This window comes from Delphinapterus leucas, chromosome 4, assembly GCF_059928025.1.
Source record: "Delphinapterus leucas isolate spDelLeu-1000000601 "Yukka" chromosome 4, BTC_Dleu_Yukka2, whole genome shotgun sequence".
NCBI lineage: Eukaryota > Metazoa > Chordata > Mammalia > Artiodactyla > Monodontidae > Delphinapterus > Delphinapterus leucas.
In genome coordinates this window covers 82,634,320-82,657,333 of record NC_143132.1, presented here as the reverse complement: position 1 = coordinate 82,657,333, position 23,014 = coordinate 82,634,320, and the positions used below count along the sequence as shown (strand labels likewise).

General features: G+C 48.8%; 2 long non-coding RNA genes across 3 annotated transcripts; one reads left to right on the top strand and one right to left on the bottom strand.

Moving 5' to 3' along the window:
- The first annotated feature begins 513 nt into the window (after positions 1–513).
- Positions 514–13,355, top strand: LOC115802355 (uncharacterized). Its single transcript, XR_016393053.1, has 3 exons — positions 514–8,018; positions 10,027–12,370; positions 13,144–13,355. It is a non-coding gene; the product is annotated as an uncharacterized LOC115802355 (long non-coding RNA).
- On the bottom strand, positions 514–22,699 carry LOC149749372 (uncharacterized). Of its 2 annotated transcripts, XR_016393055.1 has the most exons (5): positions 22,051–22,699; positions 21,473–21,621; positions 8,435–20,978; positions 8,242–8,322; positions 514–632 (listed from the first exon to the last, which is right to left on the bottom strand). It is a non-coding gene; the product is annotated as an uncharacterized LOC149749372 (long non-coding RNA). The 2 variants fall into 2 exon arrangements; XR_016393054.1 differs by having other exon boundaries at positions 8,242–20,978.
- Between the last annotated feature and the right edge of the window lie 315 nt (positions 22,700–23,014).

Below are 23,014 nucleotides of genomic sequence, written 5' to 3'. Positions count from 1 at the left end.
ATGCTTTCTATCCAGCTTTGGAACTTCGGGTCTGGAGGGAACCGGCATCCTGGGATCCCCCTATGACTTCTCTTATAGCCACGGCAGATTGGCCGCCAGCCATCCTCTCCCTCCCCTTCCCTGGGCAGGAAACCATCTTGAAACATACCTTTGAAAGGTCCTCTCAAACAGCCCTTTACCTTGGTGCGACACCTTAGAGTCACCAAGCATTCTTGCATCCTTGGCCCGTGGGGCCCTCCTCATATCAGCCCTATAAGGCAGGCAGCTCAGAGATTATTAGACCCATTTTACAGATGAGGAAAATGAGGTCACATGGTTGGTGAATCATGCTGGCCCCACTGTTATATTTCTAGGCAGTGGGATCAGAAGGTAGTCTGGGAGGGGAGGGGCTGGGATCTGGATCAATGCAACCAAGGAGATGGAATTGGAGAGATGACTGATCACAGTTCCTCTGTGTTCAGGAAGTTCCACCTTGAGTCACCTGCTTTTCTCTGACCACGACACCATCAGCTTCCTGCTGAGTGGTGGTGAATCAGCTCCAAGTTGCTCTCAGCCAGGCTCTCGTAGGATCTGACTCAAGGTCCGTTTCAGGTAGGCAGTATCTGTGGAGACTTCTGGTCTCAGGCCCACATCTAAACAAGAGCGAGCATTTGAGAAATATTTGTGAAAAAAGGACACCATGAGCAGCATTTGGGCTCTTCAGAGAAAAGAGATGCACAGGCTACAGGGGCGGCTGCAATAGCAGTACACAATTACATAACAGCATCACCACGACACCCTGCATTGCTTTAGCATTGCTTCCAAAGAGCTTTAAACACCTTCAGGTTTATTAGGCTACTTGATCTTATAAAAGTCCCACAGATGGGTGGTGATAGTTATTATGACCATTTTATAGATGAGGAAACTGAGGCCTGGAAAGGTGTTAAGTGATGTGCCCAAGGCCTTACAGCAAGGGAGTGGGGAAGTAGGACTGAGTCTGTCCTGTTTCTAGAAGTTTCTCTAGGTGTTTTATTCGTGGGACTCCCTTTCGGTGTCCACATTCCTATGAGGCAAGGTGTGGACAGAGGAGGCGACTGGCAGCAGGCTCAGAGAATTTTCCTGCACAAGGTCACTGAGAAACAGTGAGTCAGGCTCCCTTATATTGAGGTCAGTTTCCTCTTTCACTTCTCCAAACAATTGTTGGGGAGTGAGCTCACTTGTTGTTTATTCTCAGATGAGGTGCCTTGAAGGGTACTTGCACAGGGGTACTTGCACAGAAGGGTACTTGCACAGTCGCCCCTGAAGGGTTTGATAGTTGTGGTGTTCTGAAAAAGTGGCCAGTGCTCTTGCCCTGGGAGTCCAGCCCTCCTGGCCCAGTAGTGCCCCAGTCAGGTGAGGGGTCTTCGCTAGCCCTGTCGGTTACCAGAGCATCAATACTGGTTTCCTGACCTCTAATATCATTCCATTCAATCCTCTCCATGGCGGAGCTTCCTAAAGCTCTCCCTCGTTCTCAAAAATTGTCAGTGGAGTCCCATTGCTTCCAGCCTCAGCTTGGCCTTCAAGACCCACCCAGTCAGGTCCCAAACTGTCTCCCCAGTTTTGGATCCTCCGCCTCGTCCTCCTCTACAAAACCCTGTCTTCAGCCAAGACTGTAGGGCTTGTCTAGACATGCTTTGTTTTCCCAACTCCACTGTTGACTGCGATATTATTCCCTTGGTCCGGAAAGCCACTCCCACCCTCTCTGCTGAATTTCTATCCATCCTTCAAAACCTATGATGAATGTGATCTCCTTCATGAGGACCTCCTTGATGATACCACCAGGAAATGATCCCTCCCTCCTGGGATGTCTCACTTGGCATGCGGGTCTCTACACAAGCAATTCTTTGTGTGTTGTGGCAATGGTATAAAGCCTTGGATGTTTGTAAAACTTCAGAGATTGCAGAATTCTTTAATACCGTGTGTGTGTGTGTGTGTGTGTGTGGTGTGTTTATAAGAGGTGAGCACAGCTATGTAGACTACCTCAACACAAGAAGGGATTGGACATTTACTGGGTTTGGAATGTGTCAATCACTTCTGCTCGGCCAATGAACAGAGAGCCAGATGTATCCCTCAGAGGAGAGAGAACACTCACTGTAAAATCCATAAACACTTGGAGGAAGAAAGAACAGAGAGGGGGAGAAAGTGAACAGTATTTATCGATCACTCTATATTCCAGGCACCGAGTTAGAGAGGAAACTTCACGTGAACAATGAGCTCACGTAAGGCTCACAATAGCTTTTAGAGGTAGGGGTTATTGCCCTCATTTTGTGGATATGTGCCATTGAGGGTCAGGGTCTTCAGGAAATAGACTCTGAGAGGAAGACTGTGTGCAGGAGGTTAATTGGGGACTGTTCACAGAGCAAGGCCTGTAAAGAAACAGGACTGGGCGAAGGGAGAGGGTGAATGGCATTGGAGTTGCCACGAGGCGTCAGTCGCACCCGTGGGGCACACTGAAGCTTAGACGACCCTTCAGAGATGTTCCCGCATCCAGGGAATGGGGCTGGGTCATTGCACCCCTGGGAAGGGGCATAACTTAGGCAAGGCCGCTCCCTGCAGCTGAGGGCATTTCCTGGGGAGGGACGGCACTCACTGCACGTACAACTTTGGACTTGAGAAATGCCTGTCCTGCACGCACACAGCACTGCTAGTGAGTGGGAGGATTAGGGATTGAACTCAGGCCTGCGCTTTGCTCTGAGGCACCGTGTGGCTTTCAATGCATCTCAGAATTCAGCCTGGCCACCCTGAACCCAAAAGGCACCTTCAGGAAGACCGTGCCCAGAACATCCCCCGCGGAAGTCACCCCATGAAGAGGATGGTTTCCGCTTTTTGGAAGATCTCAGTAGATCTGGTGTCAAATAATAGCAGTGAGAAGGCAGGTATTGCTGATCAGTTAATGATGTTTTCCGACCCTTACACTTTGGGAACTTTGATAGTGGAATACCAGTGTGATATCCAAAATATTTCACAACGAGGAAAACACCCAGGACAGTCAGAGGGCTGGCAGTATGCATCCCAGCTGAACATGAATTACACCTGGTGCGCTCCGGAGGACAAGACTGCAGCTCTCCCCAAGAGCCATGTGCTGGGAAAGAACCTGGGAAGGGCTTTCTTCAGAAAACAGAGGTGACAGAGGCAGGTCATTTGATTAAGTTGGTCATTTGCGTCAGCATCTGAGGCTAGTGATCTATGATGTAAGCGTCTCCTTTTGCAAGGACAGTGCCTTACTCAGCTCTGTATGTCCCCAGACCAGGTACAGTAAAGTTTGTTACATGAAATCTGTATGACCCTGGGCAAGACCCCACCCTGCTCTGTGCCCCAGTGTCCTAGTTTATAAGATGAGAGGTTTCCAAACCCTGTTTCTCCTTGAAGCGGGAGAATCTGGTGAAGCCCCCTTAGGAGAAGGGAGATGAGTGGGCCGGTCCAGGGCCTCCTATCCTGCTTTACCCAGAGCAACTCCTCTTGTATTTGTTTATGCTTCCATACGGTTTCACTTAAACCAGCATTCCTCAGCTAAAAACAAAGCCTGGGAACCACCGGGCTGCATATGATATCTGAGGTCCCTTACACACAGCTCTGACATGTGTGGATGTGAGTGAGCAGATGGACAAATGAACGAATGAATGAGTGAACCCATGAATGAGTGAATGAACTCTTTGTGTACCTAGCTAACATAGGCCAGTCCCTGGCCACACCATTCTTGGAGCTGATGGCCAGCCATCCTGGGAAGTTTGGAAATTGACACAGGGCTTTCCCAATGTCCTGTCAATTGCGGGAGTCTGTCTCCACCACGGCCATGGATAAGGCCTCCTCCCTGCAGATACCTCCGATGCCACCAGGTCCGGGCTGCACTTGTCTTTGACTTTCCTAATACGTTGACTCAGCTGAAAGAGATACTGACAACAGCAGCACGAGTCACTGGCAGGTTTGGTGAAAGAATCACTGGGTTTTCTCGGTGTGTGTCCTGGGGCGTGGCACTAGGTCTGCTTGCTTCAGCTCCCTTCCCTCATAGGGAGAGGGGTCCCAGTTTTGGCCTTGCCCTCCCTCCCACAATCCCTCCCTCCCTTCCTCCATTTCTTTCTTCCTCCAAGGCAGTGGTTCTCAATCTTGACTGCATGTTGGAATCACCTAGGGAGACTTAAAAATTACTGATGCCCAGAGATTCTGATTTCTTGCTTTAGGGTGTGGCCTTGGCAATAGGATTTGAAAAAGCTCCCCAAGGTGATTTTAATATTCAGCCAAGGTTGAGAACAACTGATCTGAGGATGTGGAGTAGGGCTCCCAACCTCAGCTAAAACCGTTTCTAGCCGTGGGATTCAGATGTGTCTGCTGGATTTGGGGAGGCGTGGGGCACAGATTTCTCTTAGCAATGGGAGACATAAAGGGAAGTGGAGGGAAGTACACATCACCACCCCTGCCCCGATAACCTAGCACTGAGTCCTGTGGGAGGATAGGCCTCAAAGGAAGCCGAAGGGGCTATTTTCATAAAGGGTCCTATGAGTCTCAGGGAGATCAGTCCTGTTTGGGGTCTAGGTGACAGGGTGTGACAGCATGGGGGCGGGGCAAAGGATACTATGAGGCTCCAGGGCACAGAGGACACCAGGTGGGCATGGTGGCAGCAAGGCCCACCCTGGCGTGACTGTGGTCTGCATGGCATCAGAGAGCAAACAGGGTCGGCAGAGAGAAGCTTTGGTGAGACATGGCGTCCACTCCCCATAACAGTCCTGCTCACGAGCACATGTGGGACACTCCCAAGGGGTCCCTCAAATCACAGAGTGAGCCTATGGCAGACAAGAGCAAGCAGCAGTGAAATCTGGTCATTTCATTGAGGGGAACCCACGTGGACTTGTGGGATGGTGAGGTCTGGGGACACTTGAGTCACAAATACAAGCCACAGTCTTGAAACTCTGGTGGTGGTGGCATGTGATAAGGTACGACAGATGTGAAGCAGAGGAGCAGACGTTTGTGACCTGCTCTGAAATGGCCCCCTGGCTGGATCAGTCTCCCCAGCAGCTTTCCCCCGTGTGCTCACATCCAATCAGGGTCTTCTCAACTCAAGGCTTTTCTGCGTGCACGTTCACAATGTGAGTTATGTGCTTTTACTTCCTGTGCAAGTTCTTTCTCTCTCTCTCTTAAAATCACATTTTCTCCTAAATTAGAAAGCCTCTTTAATTGTTAGCAGGAACTGAGTTTTTGCTCCTTGCATGGACAATATCATTAAACACTGGAAAATAAACAAACTGGAAAACATTAAGACATTTTCAAATCCTTTGCTTCCCAGAGGGTGTCTGGGGTCCTGGGCAGGACAAGGTTCTGCTGGCCTGGGTTTATATTGTGTTGATGACTTGACCCCTCCAGCTGTGAGAAGCCAAACTGACAGCAGGGTTGTTTTTACTAAACTTCCCAGGATTGCAAACTTGATTTGGGAGGCATTTGCGCTGAGGTCTCCAGCGACTGCGCCGAGCTTCCTCCGTGGGCAGAGTGCATGATGGGAGTGGCCAGTGGCCCTCGTAGCTGACAGCTGTTGTAAACCATCGCTGTCCTCCCGAGCTATTCCACAGGACCCGGGGAGGTGAGGGGAGCCGTGGGAGGGGTGGTGTGTGAGAACATTTCTTTCCATCTTGCTGAAATGTGAGTCTAATGAAATGATAATGAGGTTGTGGCCTTTAAGCTCCATTGAGCTTCTCGTGCATTGTAATTTTACCCAGAGTGGGGCTAGTTTTTGAAATGATTAAAACTATCGATTCCTAGGCATGTGTGGCTTGAATCGGAATTCATTAGAAGCCCAGAGGTGAGGGATAAACGTTTCTCCCCAGTTCAGCTGGGAAACTGATCTCATCTTGTCTGAGTCTCCTCCTGCCCGCCCACCCAGCTCTCCAGCAGACCCCTGGCAGCATAACCAGCTGGTGTGGGAACCCCTCGCAGTGCTGGAAGACAGACAATAAATAGGATCCAGCATCCACAGAGCGGCAAGTTATGAAAGTACCAGCCATGAGTCCTAGCCCATTTTCCTGGGACCTCTCCCTCCTGTTGGAGGAGGGAAGCTCTCAGTGTTTAGTCTTGGTCCTATTTTCTTACAGGCATTATAAGTGAAATGTCTTTTCTGTGAAAAGAAACACACAGAAACACAGAAACCGTCCAAAGTTTGACCCAGAAGAATCCTGGAAGGAGAAACTCCAGCCAGGAGGGTGGCTGACAATGTGGGGTGAACTTGGATCTCCTGAGTACCATCTTTCTTGGCATAGAACAAGGGGTTTCTCCCTCTGATTTTTGTTATCACCACCATTCTGGCTTCCAAGAGCATAAGATGACTCCTTTCAAGTTTAGAGCTGAGACAGGCTGGCATCTTAAAAAAATAACCTTACTTTGAAAATGGTATGGCGGTTTCTCAAAAAATTAAAAATAGAACTACCATATGATCCAGCAATTCCACTTCTGGGTATTTACCCAAAGGAAACAAAAACACTAACTCAAAAGGATAAATGCACCCCCATGTTCATAGCAACATTATTTATAATAGCCAAGACACAGAAACAACCTAAGTGTCCATTGATAGATGAATGGATAAAGAAAATGTGGTGGGGACTTCCCTGGTGGCACAGTGGTTAAGAATCCACCTGCCAATGCAGGGGACACGGGTTTGAGCCCTGGTCTGGGGAGATTCCATATGCCGCTGAGCAACTAAGCCCATGAGCCACAACTACTGAGCCTGTGTGCCACAACTACTGAAGCCAGCACACCTAGAGCCTGTGCTACACAACAAGAGAAGCCACCGCAGTAAGAAGCCCGTGCACCACAAGGAAGAGTAGCCCCTGCTCATCTCAACTAGAGAAAGCCCACGCGCAGCAACAAAGACCCAACACAGCCAAAAATAAAAATAAGTAAATAAATACATTTGTTAAATAAAAAAAAAAAGAAAATGTGGTGTACATATATACCGTGGAATATTATTCAGCCACCAAAAGAAAAAGTAAGGATATTATGCTAAGTGAAGTCAGACAGAGAAAGATAAATACTATATGATCTCACATATATGTACAGTCTAAAAACAAGCGAACAAAGAATAAAACAAAATAAAACTGAACTGGGTGAAGGGGATCAAAAGGTACAAACTTTCAGTTATAAAATAAATAAGTCATGGGATGTAATATACAGCATGGTGACTATATTTGTATATTTGTATATTTGTATATACAGCATGGTGACTATATTTGTATATTTGAAATTTGCTAAGAGTAGACCTTAAAAGTTCTCATCACAAGAAAAAAAAATTGTAACCATGAGGTGATGGATGTTAACTAGACTTATTGTGATCATTTCACAGTATATACAAATATTGAATCATTATGTTGTACATCTGGAACGAATATATTGTTATGTGTCAATTATACCTCAATAAAAATAAAAAATAACCTTATTTACTATTAAAGGAGACCAAAAAGAAAATAATTACAGAAAATGTCAATAGCATAAGGATGGGCATGCTTCCTAAGTATGGGTGTCTTCTGCCTTAGCGCTGTTCTTAGGTCTGCTTTTATGTTTAAGGGCTGAAGCAATTTATATACACTTGGCCTGGCTTCCTGCCTGTGTCCATGTGGGGTCCGCCATCTTAAAACTGGTCAATCTCCCCTCTTAATCTCCTCTCTGACAAGCCTAAGAGATCACATTTTAACGGCCCACCTGGGGCCTCCTACTCATGTGGAGGTTCTGGTCTGAGAAGAAGGTTTTATCCGTAGCAGCCTTGGGGGAGTGTAAATGACTCAAGGAGACAGTTGGGGTGCTGTTCTCCACATGGGGCAAAGCAGTCCGGCAAAAAGTCCCCTTGACCCCATGTCCTCCTTATTTTACAGCCTCCCTGGGCAATCGTGGTCATAAAATGCACGTCAATCATTATGTTCAGACTGGAGCATCAAGGTCTGCCTTCAAGGTCACACACACCATGAGCATGTCCATTTTGGAAACAGTGTGATATAGTTCCAATTTCCCTGCTCGCCTTTTTACAGGTAAGCATCACTGTTCCAAAGCTCTCTCTATACCAGGCGAGTGGCATGCCCTTCCTCTGGCTTTCCAAAGCACCACATGCATCTAGGGTCCTCCATATTATACCACATCTCACCTTTTTCTGTGTGTGGCCCCCACTAGACTGTGGGCTCCTTGAAGGCAGCGTTTGCATTTTATTCCTTTTTGCATCTCATTACCCAGCACAGTGTCTGTCCCAAAACATACCTGGGCAGATGACTGTTGACTGAATGAATGAAGGGAAGAATCCATGATGGAGGTCATTTGTCATTTAATTCTCAGGACAACCTTATGAGACAAGCAAGGCAGGAATATGAGCACTGATTTCCTGAAAAAAAAAAAAAAAAAAAAGAAAGAAAGAAACAGAGTTCCAGGAGGGAAGGGCCTTGCTTACGGTCACCTGATTTCTGGAGCTGGCGCCAGGGCTGTGGTGCAGTCTGGTAGGCAAAGAGGTGTGCATTTTGCTGCCCACACTTGCTGCTCTGGGGCTCCTAAGGAACCGGTTCGGTCTCTCCCGAGGTGCCACCTACACAGGTGGTTCCCGAGAGGTTCAGGTCAAGGTCCCCTTTTATTTTCTCCCCCTGCCCCACCTCCCATACCTGGGCATGAAAGATTAGACCTAGCAAACGAACTGCAATTATGCAGTAATAATGACTCCATTTTCTCCTTTTTATTAATAAGACACACATGCAACATGCCACTCAGAGCTTTCAGTTGACAGAAAACGAGTTCTATTCTATTCACCAGGTGAACAGACTTCCACCCAGAGGCCGACAGTTAACAAACCACCTTCTGGGCTCAGGGCTCGGCTGGGAGTCACAGCGCTGCCCTTGACAGCCTGTCGATGGGCCTCCACGGCCGCCTGCCCTGGGTCTCCGAAGTCAGAGGAGACAGGGGCCATTTCAGTTGCTCCCAGCGTGCCTTCCCGACCCCGCTGCAATCAGCAGACCTTGACCTCTGTAAGAGCGTTACTGCGATGTGTCAGCTGCTCTGGGAGAGCCCAGAGTGATGTATTCCAAGACCTGCCAGGAGAAAGCGCTTACGGTCAGTTAGGAACTCTAAGCTCCCTCCTGTGGTATTGTCGGTGGAATTTTAATACTCTGTCTCCCTCTGTCTGGGCACTTCCTTCCACTCTTGGCCTGCTCCACAATGCATATGGAGCAGGGCTCAGGTCTGAAGGTCCCTAGGGAGAGCACACGGTCTCACTCGGTCCAAGAGTCACGGCTGGAAATGGGAGGCGAAGCTCAGACAGGACTCCAGCCTTCCCGCAGGCCCTGGGCCTTGGCAGGGCCCCGTTCATTCTCCCGCGCTCCCTCCCCTTTCAAAGCAGGAGTGAGGCCCAGCACAGGCCTGAAGCCAGCCGACAAATGGAACCCTAGCCTGGTTCCTCCTTCCTTCCTTCCTTTATTCCGGCAACAAACTCTACCGAGGGCCTCCTTACTGAGGGCCCACGGTGCACTGGGTAAGGAGCTAGGAGCTGGGGCACTAGGGGGTCACTGTCCCAGTCCTCGTGCCACCCTCACTACTTCTATTCAATTCTAATCACCCTACAGAAAAAACAGACAGGGAAAGAGGGGGCTGTAAGAGAAAGAAGGTTGCTCGAGGGAGAGCGTAGCCAGGTGTGCCCTTAAGAGGTAGTGAAACAGGAAACTATGAATGGTTTGGGAAGCCCAAATTTCCCCCCTTCCTACAAAATGGGTCTCAGTCCTCCACTCCTCTCCCCAGGAAACTCATCTACCACATCTACGCTGATAACTCCGAAGTCTGTATTTCTCGCCCAAACTTCCCTTTTGTGGGTCAGGGACCACTCCCACCCCCCTGACATAGGTTTATATCTATGTCCCCAGAGCCCAGTACAGTCCATGGTAGATGGTGGGCATCCAGGAATATTTGTTGAAAAATGACCAGTACCACTTCATAAAAGAGGCAGCTTCTACAGGGTCAATTTCCCTAATTTTCCCTTGTAACTCCTCTCACCTGTTTCCCCTCAAGGAATGACCATCCTGTGGCTACAACTCTCAAGACTGTTGCTTCAGCAAAACCAAAATGGAACTGGTGAGATTTCTTCATCCCACAGGGGACTCTTTGACCAATTTGGGGGTGGAAGGGGGTTGTCAGGACTTGCCTTTGTATCCTCAGTCCCCCAGCCCAGGGCTGGATTTGCATATGTTAATATGGAGAACTGGAGCTAGTTAATGAGAAGCAGTGGGCCATGCGGGTGAGCGGAATTCCTCAGAGTATTTTTTTCAGATGTCTTAACTCACTCTCTTTGTTGTATTTCGGCAGATCCAGGTGTTTGGATTGAGTTGGTCCTGGTCCCCACTCCCCTCCCCCAAATATCTAAAACCACAGATCTTTCTAGATGCCAGACTCAGCCTTCTGTCCAGTGGGTGATGGTGGATGGCGGGAGCCCTCTGCCCACCTGGAAACAGCCTCAAGGAGATGGCCTGAGGGAGCGGGCCCTAGGCTGGAGAGCCCCAGGATGAGGGCTGGGGGTGGGGTGGGGCTGTTCCTGAGGGGGGATGGGGGGAGAGGATAGAATTCCAGAGGCAAGAACCCTCAACGGAGACAGCCCGCTGGGCTTCCAGCCCTCCATCTGGGTTCCACTAAAAACACATTTTGCGTGTTTCTGTTGTTCTTAAGTCTGGGTTTATTTCAAGGGGAAAATTATAAAGAAACATCTCTGCCTTTATTTCAACAGCAGCCTGTGCTTGGGTAGATTCTCATCTGTCTGGCCTGTTCTGCCTGAAGGTGAAAGGAGGGGGCGAGGGTGGGGTCCCAGAGAGGAGAGGCCCCAAGAGACTGAGGCCCTAGGCTCTGCCTGCTGCCAGTGTCCCACCTGGGAAACCTCCACAGACAGAAAGGCAAGTGACAGCATCCCCACAGGTATTTGAAAGCCTTCCTCTCTGAGCCCAGGGCAGCATTCAGTATGTGACCACTGAAGTGAGTCTGGGTATTTTCCTGATAGGAAGCCAGAGGTAGCAGAGGCCCATCCTGAGGATTCAGGTTCTAACCCAGTCTGAGAATCCTCAAGGTTACCTGGAGCCCTTGAACTTGAACCAGCCCTCACCTCAGAGACGCAGGGAATGAAGGTCAGAGCTAGAAAGGCCCTTAGGCACCTAGCCTGGTGCTGTCATTTCTCAGGTGAGGAAACTGAGGCCCAGTGAGGAGAAGCTACTTGCTCAGGCCACACAGAGGGTGGGTCAGTTGGTGGACCAGACCTACATCCCAGGTCTCGGTGCTGTCTGGTCCTTTTCTGCAACGCTGCTTGTGAGGGTAGGTGGGTGGCCAGATCTCCACGGAGGGGCCAAGAGCTCTCATAAACACATCATTCAGGGACTAGCATGTATGCATGCACGCAACACATACACTGGCCCTCGGACCCTGTCAGCAGAGCTCATCAGTTCCCGCACCCCCAGCAGAGTCTGGTTCCTCCAGGGTCATCTTGGACACTCAGGCTCTGGACAGACACAGGGACTCTGAACACCATGGTAGATATATGGTCCTGTCTTTGTACAGAGCTGATGTCAGACACAAAGAGAATTCGTAGCCCAGGCGCTAGGCCCTGGCCTTTACCCATAAGAGAGCAATTCTTAAAGAGCTCTCTCTCTTCCTCTGAGAAGGGCCTCCACAATGACTTAAGTTGACCTGCTTGGGAAGGACTTGATTGCCCCCTGGTGGCCGTATCTGGCCATACCTTCACGCCCCGCTTTCCAGGGCCTCAGCCTATTCCTTCAGCAAATTTGTACTGAGCCCCCTGCTGTGGGCCAGGAAACTGAGTGGTCAGTAGACTGTAGGAGATTGATATGCAAAGCAAGAATTATAATACAGGTTGGTTAGTGCCTATTAGAGAGGTAAGCTTAGGGTACAAAGTAGGCTTAGGCAAGGAGCCTAAGAAAGACTCCTGAAGGGGTATGGGCTGACATGCTTCCTGGGTTATGTGTAAGTACTCAGTTATTATTATTTATTATTATTATTATTTTGGAGTAGAAAAAGGTTTATTGCAGACCTTGCAAGGAGGTGGGTGGCTCATGCCCTAAAAAGTCATGGGCTTCCCAAAGGGTTTTGACAAAGCATTTTTAAAAGCCAGATCAGCACTCAATTATTAAGGTTCTCTTACTTGGGGTTTATAGTTTACCAAAAGGTTGCACTTGCATATTCTAGTTTATCCTACTGACAGTCTCATGAGGTATGTATAATTGTCCTTATTTTACAGATGAAGACACTGAGGCTCAGAGATGATCAGTGATTTGCTCCAAGTCACAGTCTTGTAATTGACTCATTTGATTTGTGCAGTTTCCAAACTACTCCATCTGGACCAGACAGCCAGGGGGAGGTGGGTATATCAGGCAAGGGTTACCGGTGATGGGTGGTGTCCACCTCTGCCACCAAAGGGTTGGTAAGGTAGAAGTTTGAACAATTCTGTCCCATCCCCCAGGGAGCAGACTTCTCTTCTTCCAGAGCTGCACAGTGATGCGGGGTGGGCCTCATGGGGCAAATGCAAACTGGAGAGTCCTGGGCCTGGTGACTATATCCCATTCTCATCACACATTGGGAAGTGATGAAAACAAGGGATGTTTAATTTCCTCTTTGCTGCCCCCAGGAATGTAGTTAGCTTCGAGCTCGGGAGCACAGGGTGAGCACTAAAAGGCCCTCTGGACGTGATCCTTAGAGCCACGGTAAGGTAGGCCAGCCTCAGGGTGGGGAGCACAACCCCAGGAGGAGCCTCGTCTTCCACAGCCAAGCACGAGCTGAAGGTCTCAGGTCCTTGTTAAAGAAGAATGAAAAACCCGGTGCAGCTATTTAAAAACAGGCAGGGTAATGTGGCCAACAGCTGCAGGGCACAGCCCAGGTAGTACCTGGGATATCATCCACCACTGCCAGCCCTGGAGAGAGAGACCTTGTGTCCCTGGCCAAGGGGGTATGTGGGTCTATTTAGACTCCCCTCTCATCCTCCTGACCCAGAGCTAGTTCATCAAGGGGTCCTGCTGACACCCTCCCCAGACTGTCTCAACAATCCCACTGCTGCCCCAGGGCCTAAGTCCCATCATCTCTGCTTAGAAATCTGGTTTGTTTCCCAACTGTTCTCCCTCTCTCTTCTCCCCACAGCCTCTCTCACAGGGAAGGACCAGGGCATCAATACCACCTGCTGGGCTCCCTCAGGGTGAATCTGGGCCCCAGGATGTACAGACATCTCACGAGGGTGGGGGGTTGCCTCTGGGAAGGAGCTGGAAAAGACTGAGGGGAAAGAGCTGGGCTGAAGAGAGAGCCTCAGTGTGGTAAAGCACAGAGGTGGGCTTGAGTGTGAGGGGCTGTGTGCAGTGGTCTGCTGGACCAACAGGGCAGACTACTGTGCATGTCGACATTTAGATGAGAGAGGATGTGAAGACTTTGCTGGGGCTCGGAGTGACTTGTACCTCCCCCGGGATTCTAGGCCTATGTGTTTTCTAATGAGCTCTAAAATGGAAGCAGTGTGTTCCAAGGACAGGACTCAATGAAGAAGGTCCTTTGGACCAAAGAAATTGACAAGAGGTGGAGGATTTAGATTCAATGAACCTTCACTGAGAGCCTACCATGGACCCAACACTATGACAGGTACTTGCTCGTATTTAATCCCATTTAGTCCTCACCACAGTCCTATAAAGTGATGAAACTCAGAGAGGTTAAGTGACTGACCCAAGGTCACAAAGCTGGTAAATGACGGCACTAAGATTCAAACCCAGGCCTCCTAATTCCAATGTGATATGTTACAAGAGTATCTTTAGACTTTGCCAATTTCTGGATGAGACTTCCATGAAGGAGTCACATATTTGGGAAGCCAAATATTCAAGCCTGACATTCAAGGGAATGTCAGGTATTTTTACGTAAGCAGATTGCCCCGCCACAGAGTCTGAGTTCCCTGCCAGCTCTGTCCTATCCCAGGACACATATTCTCTGTCATGCGTTTGGTTTTGTCAGTGCTCTATAGATCTGCATTTTCAAGGACTCCATCACTCCCCAAGCATACAAATGTCTCTCCTTCATTTTTCCTGTTAAGCAGATTTAAAGAATGAACTAAGAGGACTTCCCTGGTGGCGCAGTGGCTAAAAATCCGCCTGCCAATGCAGGAGACACGGGTTCCATCCCTGGTCTGGGAAGATCCCACATGCCGCAGAGCAACTAAGCCTGTGCACCACATCTACTGAGCCTGCGCTCTAGAGCCCGCGAGCCACAACTACTGAAGCCCATGCAGCCTAGAGCCCGTGCTCTGCAACAAGAGAAGCCACTGCAATGAGGGGCCCTTGCACCGCAATGAAGAGTGGCTCCTGCTCTCCGCAACTAGAGAAAGTCTGTGCTCAGCAAAAAAAGAGACCCAACGCAGCCAAAAAAAAAAAAGAATGAACTAAGAATCTTGGCTGCCATTAATTTCACAGCCTAGAATTATTTGCATCCTTTTTTTTTTTTTTTTTTTTTGCTTGAGCCATTTTAAAAAGCCCTTGTGATTCTTTTAATTCCCTTTGGTAGAGCAATTCCATTCTCTTCTCTCTTAACCTCCTCTCTCCTGAATGTCCCCTACCCTACCCCCACCGTGGAAAGCTTTAAATAATGCAGCAAATTCTTGTTTCATTTCCTTTTCTCTGTTCCAGATGGATTTTTCTCCCCAAAACATCCCTGGGAATCATTTCTGTCAGTTGTTTCAGTGGATGTCCCTTGGTCTTTACACTCATCTAACCTCTCCTCACCTCAAAATTGCAATTTGCTATTTTAAGTATAGTTTCTCTTGCCACACTTGAGGGTTTTTTCCTATTGCAGTCCTCTACCTTGCTTAGATTTTAATCCTTTCTTCCAGTGCAGAGAATTCATTAAGATTTCTGGATTACTCCAATTTGCTTCCTTGATGGTGAATAATTCTTCTTAGTCTGTGTATGATTCTGATCGTTCAGATGCTGAATTAAGTTGCTGAGCAGTGAGGCCAGGGTGCCACATGTGAACTAGTGGCCCCATCCAAGTGCAGATTGATTCACCACCCTGGAGATGGCACATCTCTGGGTCTGTCTGGTTGCTGCAGTCCTGGGACTGACTGTCTCCTAGACCCAAAGGGTGGCCCTAGGGCAGCTGACCACATGCCTCTACCTCCCTGACCAGCTGGTGAGAGCTCCTGGGACTGTTTCTCCTGGTGAGAGCTTTGGGTTCCATGAATTGCTCCTTGCAGGCTGGGCTGGGCTGGCCTTGACACAAACTATCTGGGTCACCTGCAGCTGTTTCCCAGGTGCCTGCTGGGCCTGTGGGCTGAGGCTGCAGCTGGAAATGAGTCTGGGCAGGAAGTGAATGGGGCAGTAACCCGTGTGACTAGGAAGTTGATGAGGCCTCCGTGCGAGGGGAGGACTGCAAAGCAGTTCTCCAGTGCATTCCCTGCATAGAAGATGAGCTACTCACCATGGAGAGGAACTACGTGAAAGCCGCCACCCATCCTGTTTGGGCTCACAAACCTGTCCCTGTTCTGTCCTTCAGGCAGGTATGTAGGTCAGCACTGGTGAAAGTCACTTACAGTGGGACTGTGTAAACTTCAGCTTTGAGCCTGGCTCAGTCAGAAACACGGGGTCCTCCAAGGTGACCTAAAAGTCCTGGAGAAAGGGTGGTACACCAACAGCTGCATAACCTGGGTGGGTCACATTACCCCCTGAACCTCAGGGCTGATGTGATACAAGGTTTATGAAGGGCTAATAATGGGCCTTACTGATATTATTACACCGGCAAGGATGTGCAAGGGACTTCACTCTCCCAGTTGTTCATTGCTTATCTCCTTCTGTAAGGGATTTGAGATAAGAGACCCAGCGGGAAAATGGAGAAAGGAAAAATGCTGTTGAGATCCTTAAGTATAAGATAAGTCTGTAATTGTCTCCAGTGGGAGTAAAGGAAGCAAACAGGAGGGTGGCCCTGTAAAGTCAGCTGAGTAGGGAGAATACAGAGGTGGAGGCCCTAGAGGCCCTGGAGCAGGCTCATCAGGGGACATGGAAGGAGCAGACAGGTTGTGCGTTCCTTGTGAGCTTGCCTTCCTGTCCCAGAGGGTTCCTGCATTGGGAACGAGCAGGAAACACCTTCTAAGACATCTGGAAAACCAAATAAGATGGCAGAAAATGAGGCAAATAAATGGTTCCAAAAGTTGGGGTCATACCATTTTGTGAATAATTCTGACACCTACTAGGTACACTTTGTAAATTGTGTTTTTCTATACAAAAGATTTGTTTGTGGGTTTGCCTCTTACACTTCCTTTAATAGCTCAAGGGCAGTACAGTGTCAAGGAGTGTGGCTTGGAGAGGTATATTTTGCTCTTCTTCTCTTTATCTGTCAGTCCCCCAAAAAACACTAAATAAAAATACCGTTTTGACATGGGCCGTTGATGTAAATCAACTTCTGCAAAGTGTTAATTCAAGCCCCTTTAGAAAACTTGCTATGTTAATTGATCTGTAAAGAAACAGCTGAATGCCCACCACACCTTGGAGACAAGTCCTCAGTTCTTGCTTCCAAGCAGATTGCAGTTTCCGAGTCTCTCCAGGCAGAAAGCCTAGAGTCCCCATTCCAAGGGTGCTCGATGAGGTACCTGCATGAGGGCCGGCTGAAAGCAGAAGCCTAGAGCGGTCTGGAGCCATGAGGGATGAGCTTGTGGCCCAGTAGAGATTTCAGGTGGGCTGGATGCAGGGGGTGCATCTCCTCTGGGGAGGAGGGCAGGGCAAAGATGGAGGTGGGAGAGAGTCTGGCTTCTCTGAGAGATGTAAGGGTTGGTCTGTCAAAAAGGTGGGTGTCTGGAAAGGAGAAGGAGGAGATGAGGTTGGAAAGATGGTGGTGCCAGGCCCAAGAAGGCCTTGGGTGCTGGGTGAAGGAGGCAGGTCTGTGTCCTTGAGCAGGACTCTCCACTGAAGACTTCTAAGCCCAGAAAAGCTGGGGTGAAAATCGGATTTTAGGAACATTGGTCAGATGTAGGATAGCCTGGAGGGTGGGGCTGGCCATGGAGGTCGGTAGGGAGGCCTTGGCTCTGAGTCCAGCACGAGAAGCAAGGGCCTGGACTAGCGTGTATGTCATAGGAATGAAAGGGTACATAATAAGTGAAATGGAAAGGACACGACAGTAGGAGGGGGACAGCCCAAGAGTGGGAGGACTTGAAAGTTAGGAGGAGAAAAACGCCCCAGAAGCAGGTGACATGGGTACTTTATATTCCCAAATTCCCCAGAGGGGGCTAGTTAATTAGGCTAGTTACTGCTGTCCAGCCCTTGCTAATGTGTGTCCTAGAGCAGCAGAGATTTTCCACAAGGAAACACAGATTGAGGCAGGTAGAGGTTAATGTGGTCTGCAGATAAACGCAGATGAATCCTCAACAGTACTTAATGCAGGGTAATACGTGATAAATTATTCATATCATACAGTGTAATAAGCACGTTGAATGTGTGGCACTAGGCCTCTTGAGCTGTATTTTACATTAGATCCTCCTCTTATTCCTCTTAGTTAATCATTTTCAGAACACCTGACTGAAATAAGTATTTCAGGTCCCATTTTTTATCCCTGCAAAAATAAATTTGGTCATTCATTCATCTCATGACATTCTGACATTTACCATACTCTTACATTAAAATAAAGATGATTAGAAAGAAAAGAGCTCAGTAATTAGGCACAGGAGGAAGCTGGAACATACTTTTCCTGAGGTTACCCCTTCTGGCCCTCACGGAAGAAGGAGGTCTGTTCTAGAGAGGCTTCAGAAAGCTCATTTGCATAAGAGATACTCCCAATTTATGGTTCATCTGAGGGAATGAAATCTGTTTCTTTTGAGCTGACAGGGATTCTGTCTCCTGTGGAGTGGGATGTCTGGGTAGAGGTTCTCATAGCCCTCTGGGGTGTCTGTAAAATGTATTATCATGAATGGGGCTTTTGTAGCCAGGAGCTTCCCACACATGGGCAGCGGTTCAATGGCTCTAGTCCATGGCAGCTAATTGTCCTGAACAATGGGGGATTTGCTTTACCGTCCTCAGGCAGTCTCCCCAAAAGGGCACAGAGCTCTGTGAGTAGAAGGTTCTTGAGCAGGGACCATTTCTCTCGTAGATTCTGCTGTCTGTGGAACTTAAATCCGGCGGGGTAGTGCTAGAAACCACAGGAAGAGGAGGGCAAACTAAGGCATTGCTGAGAGACACAGGGGAGAGACAGCACAGAAAGAAGAGGGGGAGAGCTAGCCAGGAGGTGGTGGATGAAAGAATCAAGCCCGAGGAAAGAAACGAGCCCTGGGGAAAGGCAGGCTAAGGTGGAAGGTGAGGTGGGCAGGGAACAGCCAGGGCTGAGGATGAAGTTTTGGAGAAAGAATTAGGGCTCTCAGAAAGAAACAGGAGCCAGAAAAGAGGGACATGGGAAGAGGTCAACCAGAGAAAGAGCTCCAGGAAGAAGATGGGAAGCAGCCTCCTTCCCGAGCCGTTCTAATGAACCCAGCTAAGGGTAATTTAACTGAGTTGTCACCTGTTCTAATCCCAAATCTGCTTCTCTCTGTATAAAGCAGGACATGCACACACACACACGTATGGGTAGTTTCTGATTTCTTTATTGCATTACTGTCTGTAAAGTACTTGGCAAACTCAAACTGCTCACTTCCTTCCCCACCCAGTGTTGTTCGGGGTATGCCCCTCTCCTTCACTTCAACAGCCAGGCCGAAGAGGGTGTTTTTGATGCTTAATTAGAAATACGAGACAGATGGGGACTCATAGGGTCTGCAAATGCTAACAAAGTGGTGGGTTCTTTGTGTCTCAAAAATGGGCTTTTGGTGCCCTGGGCAGCCCATTCAGCACACCCAGTGAGACGTGACAGTGGCCCTGACCAGGATGGCTTCTGAGGGAGGGACTGACATAGATGGGAGTGGCTGGGCCACAGTGCTGGGAGCTTCTCTTGCAAAGGGAAGAACTGTCAGCAAATGTTTAGGAGTGAGTTTCTTACAGATATTCAGCAGTGACTGTGGAAATTCCAGATGTGGTTGAGGAAGGCAGTGGTTCATATAAGAACTCAGAGAGAGAGATGCAGCCCACATTTCCCAATGGCTGTGAAAACCTGAAAACACTCTGATCTTCACCACTGAGGTAGGAGGCACCTGACTGGTGTTCAGTGGCGGCGTGTGCCACGGGAGTGAGAATGACTGAAGGAAGTCTTTGGGGAGGCTGGCAGACAAGCCCGGAGATAAGGGAACATCAAGCTGCAGGGGCATGTAGCTGTCTGTGTGCTGCCCGCTAGGACCCCCTCGCAGCCCCGCCTCCGCTTCCTAAGCAGGTTCATCATAGCTCCCCTATTAGTGCTAGAGAGCGGTAGACGGTGAGCTGGGATGTCAGCACCAGGCTCTGGAATGTTGCCTGTCCACCATGAGCATGCAAGGGTGGCCCCCGTCCAGGCTCCCCTGGGCAAGACAGCGGCAGTGTGGAAGCCGGAGAAGGGGCATTGGCCATGAAGGCAGAGGGGCTGCCGGGCCACCTTGGAACACAAACTGCTCCAGAGCCACGAACCGGAAGAAAAGCGTTTGCAGCATTCCCTCTTGGCGTAGCCCTTCTGAACATCTTCCTGAAGGTTGGTCTTTATTTCATTTGGTCAATTAAATGGAATCAATATTTACTGAGCCCTCATTTAAAGACTGGCCCTCAAAGAGCCCCCAGTCCCGTGAGTCCAGTCTGAGGGACAGACAAGTAAACCAGTCATCTCATACTGAGGTAAGTGCATGACAGACATTTGAACAAGGTGCAGAAATGGCATCGAAGAGAGAAGAGGTGATTTATTTGAGGATTGATTAGATAATTAAAAACCAGCAAACATTTATTGTTTACCATGTTCCAGACACATTGCTAGAGCCTTCCATCAATTAACTCCCTTAATGACTAGGAAAACTCAATGAGGTGGGCTCTGTCATTATTCTCATTTTACAGGAGAGAAAACAGAGGCACAGAGGGTTTTTAAAAGTGACCTAAATTTACATAACTAGTAAGCAAGAAATCAGGATTTGATGCTACTACATACAAATGACTTTCTAAGATGGTAGATGAAAGAGGCGCTTGCCTGGGAGAGATGGTGGAGGAAAGCATTATGGGCAGAGGGAAGCACATCTACAGAGCATGGAGGCGTGAGATCACACGGCATGTCCTGGGAATGACATGTAGATCATGTTTACAGGAGGAAAAAGTATACGAGCAGGAAGGAGTGGACTTTGAGGTTGGAGGGGCAGGTGGGGCTGGACCATGTGGGGTCTGAAAGCTTAGATAGCACCCTCTTGTCACGAGGGACCCTTGAAGGGTTCTCAGAGGGAGTCACAGAGTCAGATATACTTTTAAGAAAGACCACTCTGGCTGCAGGGTGAACTGGAGTGATGGCAGTGGAGAAAGGGTTGGGAGGCTGCTGTGATAGAGAACAAGTGAGACAATGAGGAACTGAACTAAAGCAGTGAAAGGGGGTATTTTTTTTTTTTTAATGAGGACCATTTTTTTTGGTCTTTATTGAATTTGTTACAATATTGCTTCTGTTTTATGTGTTTCGGTTTTTTGGCCGGGGGGCATGTGGGATCTTAGCTCCCCAACCAGGGACTGAACCCGCACCCCTTGCATTGGAAGGTGAAGTCTTAACCATTGGACCACCAGGGAAGTCCTGAAAGGGGGTATCTTTTTGAAAAAAAATTTAGAAGATTGATTGCATGTGGGGGTAAAAGAGTGAGAGGTAGTGAGGGGGAGTCCTAGGTTTCTGGCGTGGGAACTGCTATGGCCACCAGTTGAAGTGGGAAGAGCAGGTTTATGGGAGGGTGAAGGTAGAGAGCCAATGAGTTCAATTTTGGACTTGCTGCTTTGGGGGTGCCTGAGGGACTTCCAGGTACGTAGAAAGCAGTGGGCAGTTGGATACACGGATCTGGATGGCTGTTGGCCACTGTTCCATCTTCTCTGCCCTGTCCTTCAGACAGTTCTTCCCTGGGAGCAAATGACAGGAAACACAAGACAATGGAATCTGGAGTTGGCAAGGCCGAGTGTGATGAAGGCAGAAGAAATGAAGTCAGCATTGGATGGCAACAAACCCGGACTCTGTTAGACACAGCAGAAAGTGATCCAAGAGGATGGGATAAAAGGTGGTAATGGATGCTCAGAACACTCACTCCTCTAGACAGGGGGAATCCTGAAGTGATTTGAAGACAGAGTTCGATAAAGGCATGGCTGTCTTTTATTTTTAGTGTCAACTTTTAATTCAGTACAATGAAATTTGTTGAACAGTCATCATAGTCATTGAGTCAACATTTATTAAACACCTACTGTGTGCCATGCACCTTTATACGAGCTGGGGATATAGCAGTGAAGGAAACAGACAAAAATCTCTGCCTCGTGGAGCTTCCCTTCTGATGAGGGAGGGTAGGTAGACAAATGGTAAACAAAAAAGAAATGAAACACATAATATTTGGGTATCAACTTACTTATAGAGCATCTTCACGCAAATTAGGAGAAGGTCACTCCCCTGGGCGGAGGCTACCCGGTGGCTGGGCACACAGCTTGGTGAGCAGAGCCTGGGTCTGCGCTTGGTCCTTTGGCCAGGCATCCAACCCACACAACTTTCATGGCAGCCCTAGAAAGAATGCCAGTTGAACGACGGAGAAAAATAAAACAAGATAAGGGAGGAAGGTGGTGAAGGGGAAGGGGTGTTGCAATTAAAAACATAAGAAAGCCTCAGTGAAAAAAAAGACATTTGAACAAAGACTCGAAGGGGATGAGTATGCAAGCTGCGTGGCTCTCTGGGGGAAGCATAGGTAGAGGGAACAGACAGTGCAAAAACTTGAGACAGGAGCCTGCCTGACATATCTCAGGAACAGCCAAGGGGCCAGTATGGCTGGAACGTGGAGGTGGCTGGAGCAGGGAGTGCAGGATAGAAAAGAGTAGGAGATGGATCAGAAAGGCAGCTGGGGGCCAGACACTGGAAGGACTTTGGCTTTCCCTCTGAGTGACAGGGGAAGCCTTTGAAGGATTTCGAGCAGGGGAGGGGCATGACTTGACTTACTTTTTAATGAGCTCCATCTGGGCTAAAAATACAATACAGGAGGGAAGAGTGGAAGCAGAGGAGCATTGAGGAAGCTACCACTATGACCACGATGGGAGGCGATGGCAGCTCAGATGGGAGAGGTGGCAGGGGAGGTGAGAAGTGGTCAGATTCCAGATATACTCTGTAAAGCCAACAGAATTTGCTGATGGATAGGATATGGGGTGGGAGCAAAGAATGACTCTAAGGTTTCTGACCTGAGCAATGGAAAAACAGATTGCCATTTATTGAGAAAGAGAAAGCTGCGGGAGGCAACATGATTGGGCATAACGTCAACATTTTAATTTGAGTACTCATGCGAATGTGCAAAGCCACCCTTCCTGTAATAGGCCCTGACCCTTGCAATGACCCCAAATTACCAAGGACAAAACCCAGAGCCAGAATAACTTGTTTGACTCTTGTCCTGCTAATAAGTGACAGAACTAGGATTCAAACAGATGTGTGTGACTCCAACACCCATGCTCTTTGCCCCATACCACATTATCTCACAGAATTCCTTCACCACTGTCGGCCAGACAGAGACTACACCATGAGCTGCATGAGAGCCAACGCTGTATCTCTTTCACCTCTGTATCCCTAGCGTCAGGATTTGGTTGGAGGACCTAGTAAACAATGCTCCTCCTTGCAACTCGAGTCATGCAGATAGAAAAACCAGCTTTATCTTTGACAAGCTTGGGATGGAAGATGAGGCTTGACTGGGTGGCCACAGTGGGCTTCTTGATGTTGCCCCCCACCCTCCAGAGCTTGGATGCTGCCGCGGGCCACTTCCGGCAACCTTCTCTTGGAGGAGGTGTCCTGTCCTTGTGGTGCAGTGGTTAAGAATCCGCCTGCCAACGCAGGGGACACGGATTCGAGCCCTGGTCTGGGAAGATCCCACATGCTGCGGAGCAACTAAGCCCGTGTGCCACAACGAATGAGCCTGCGC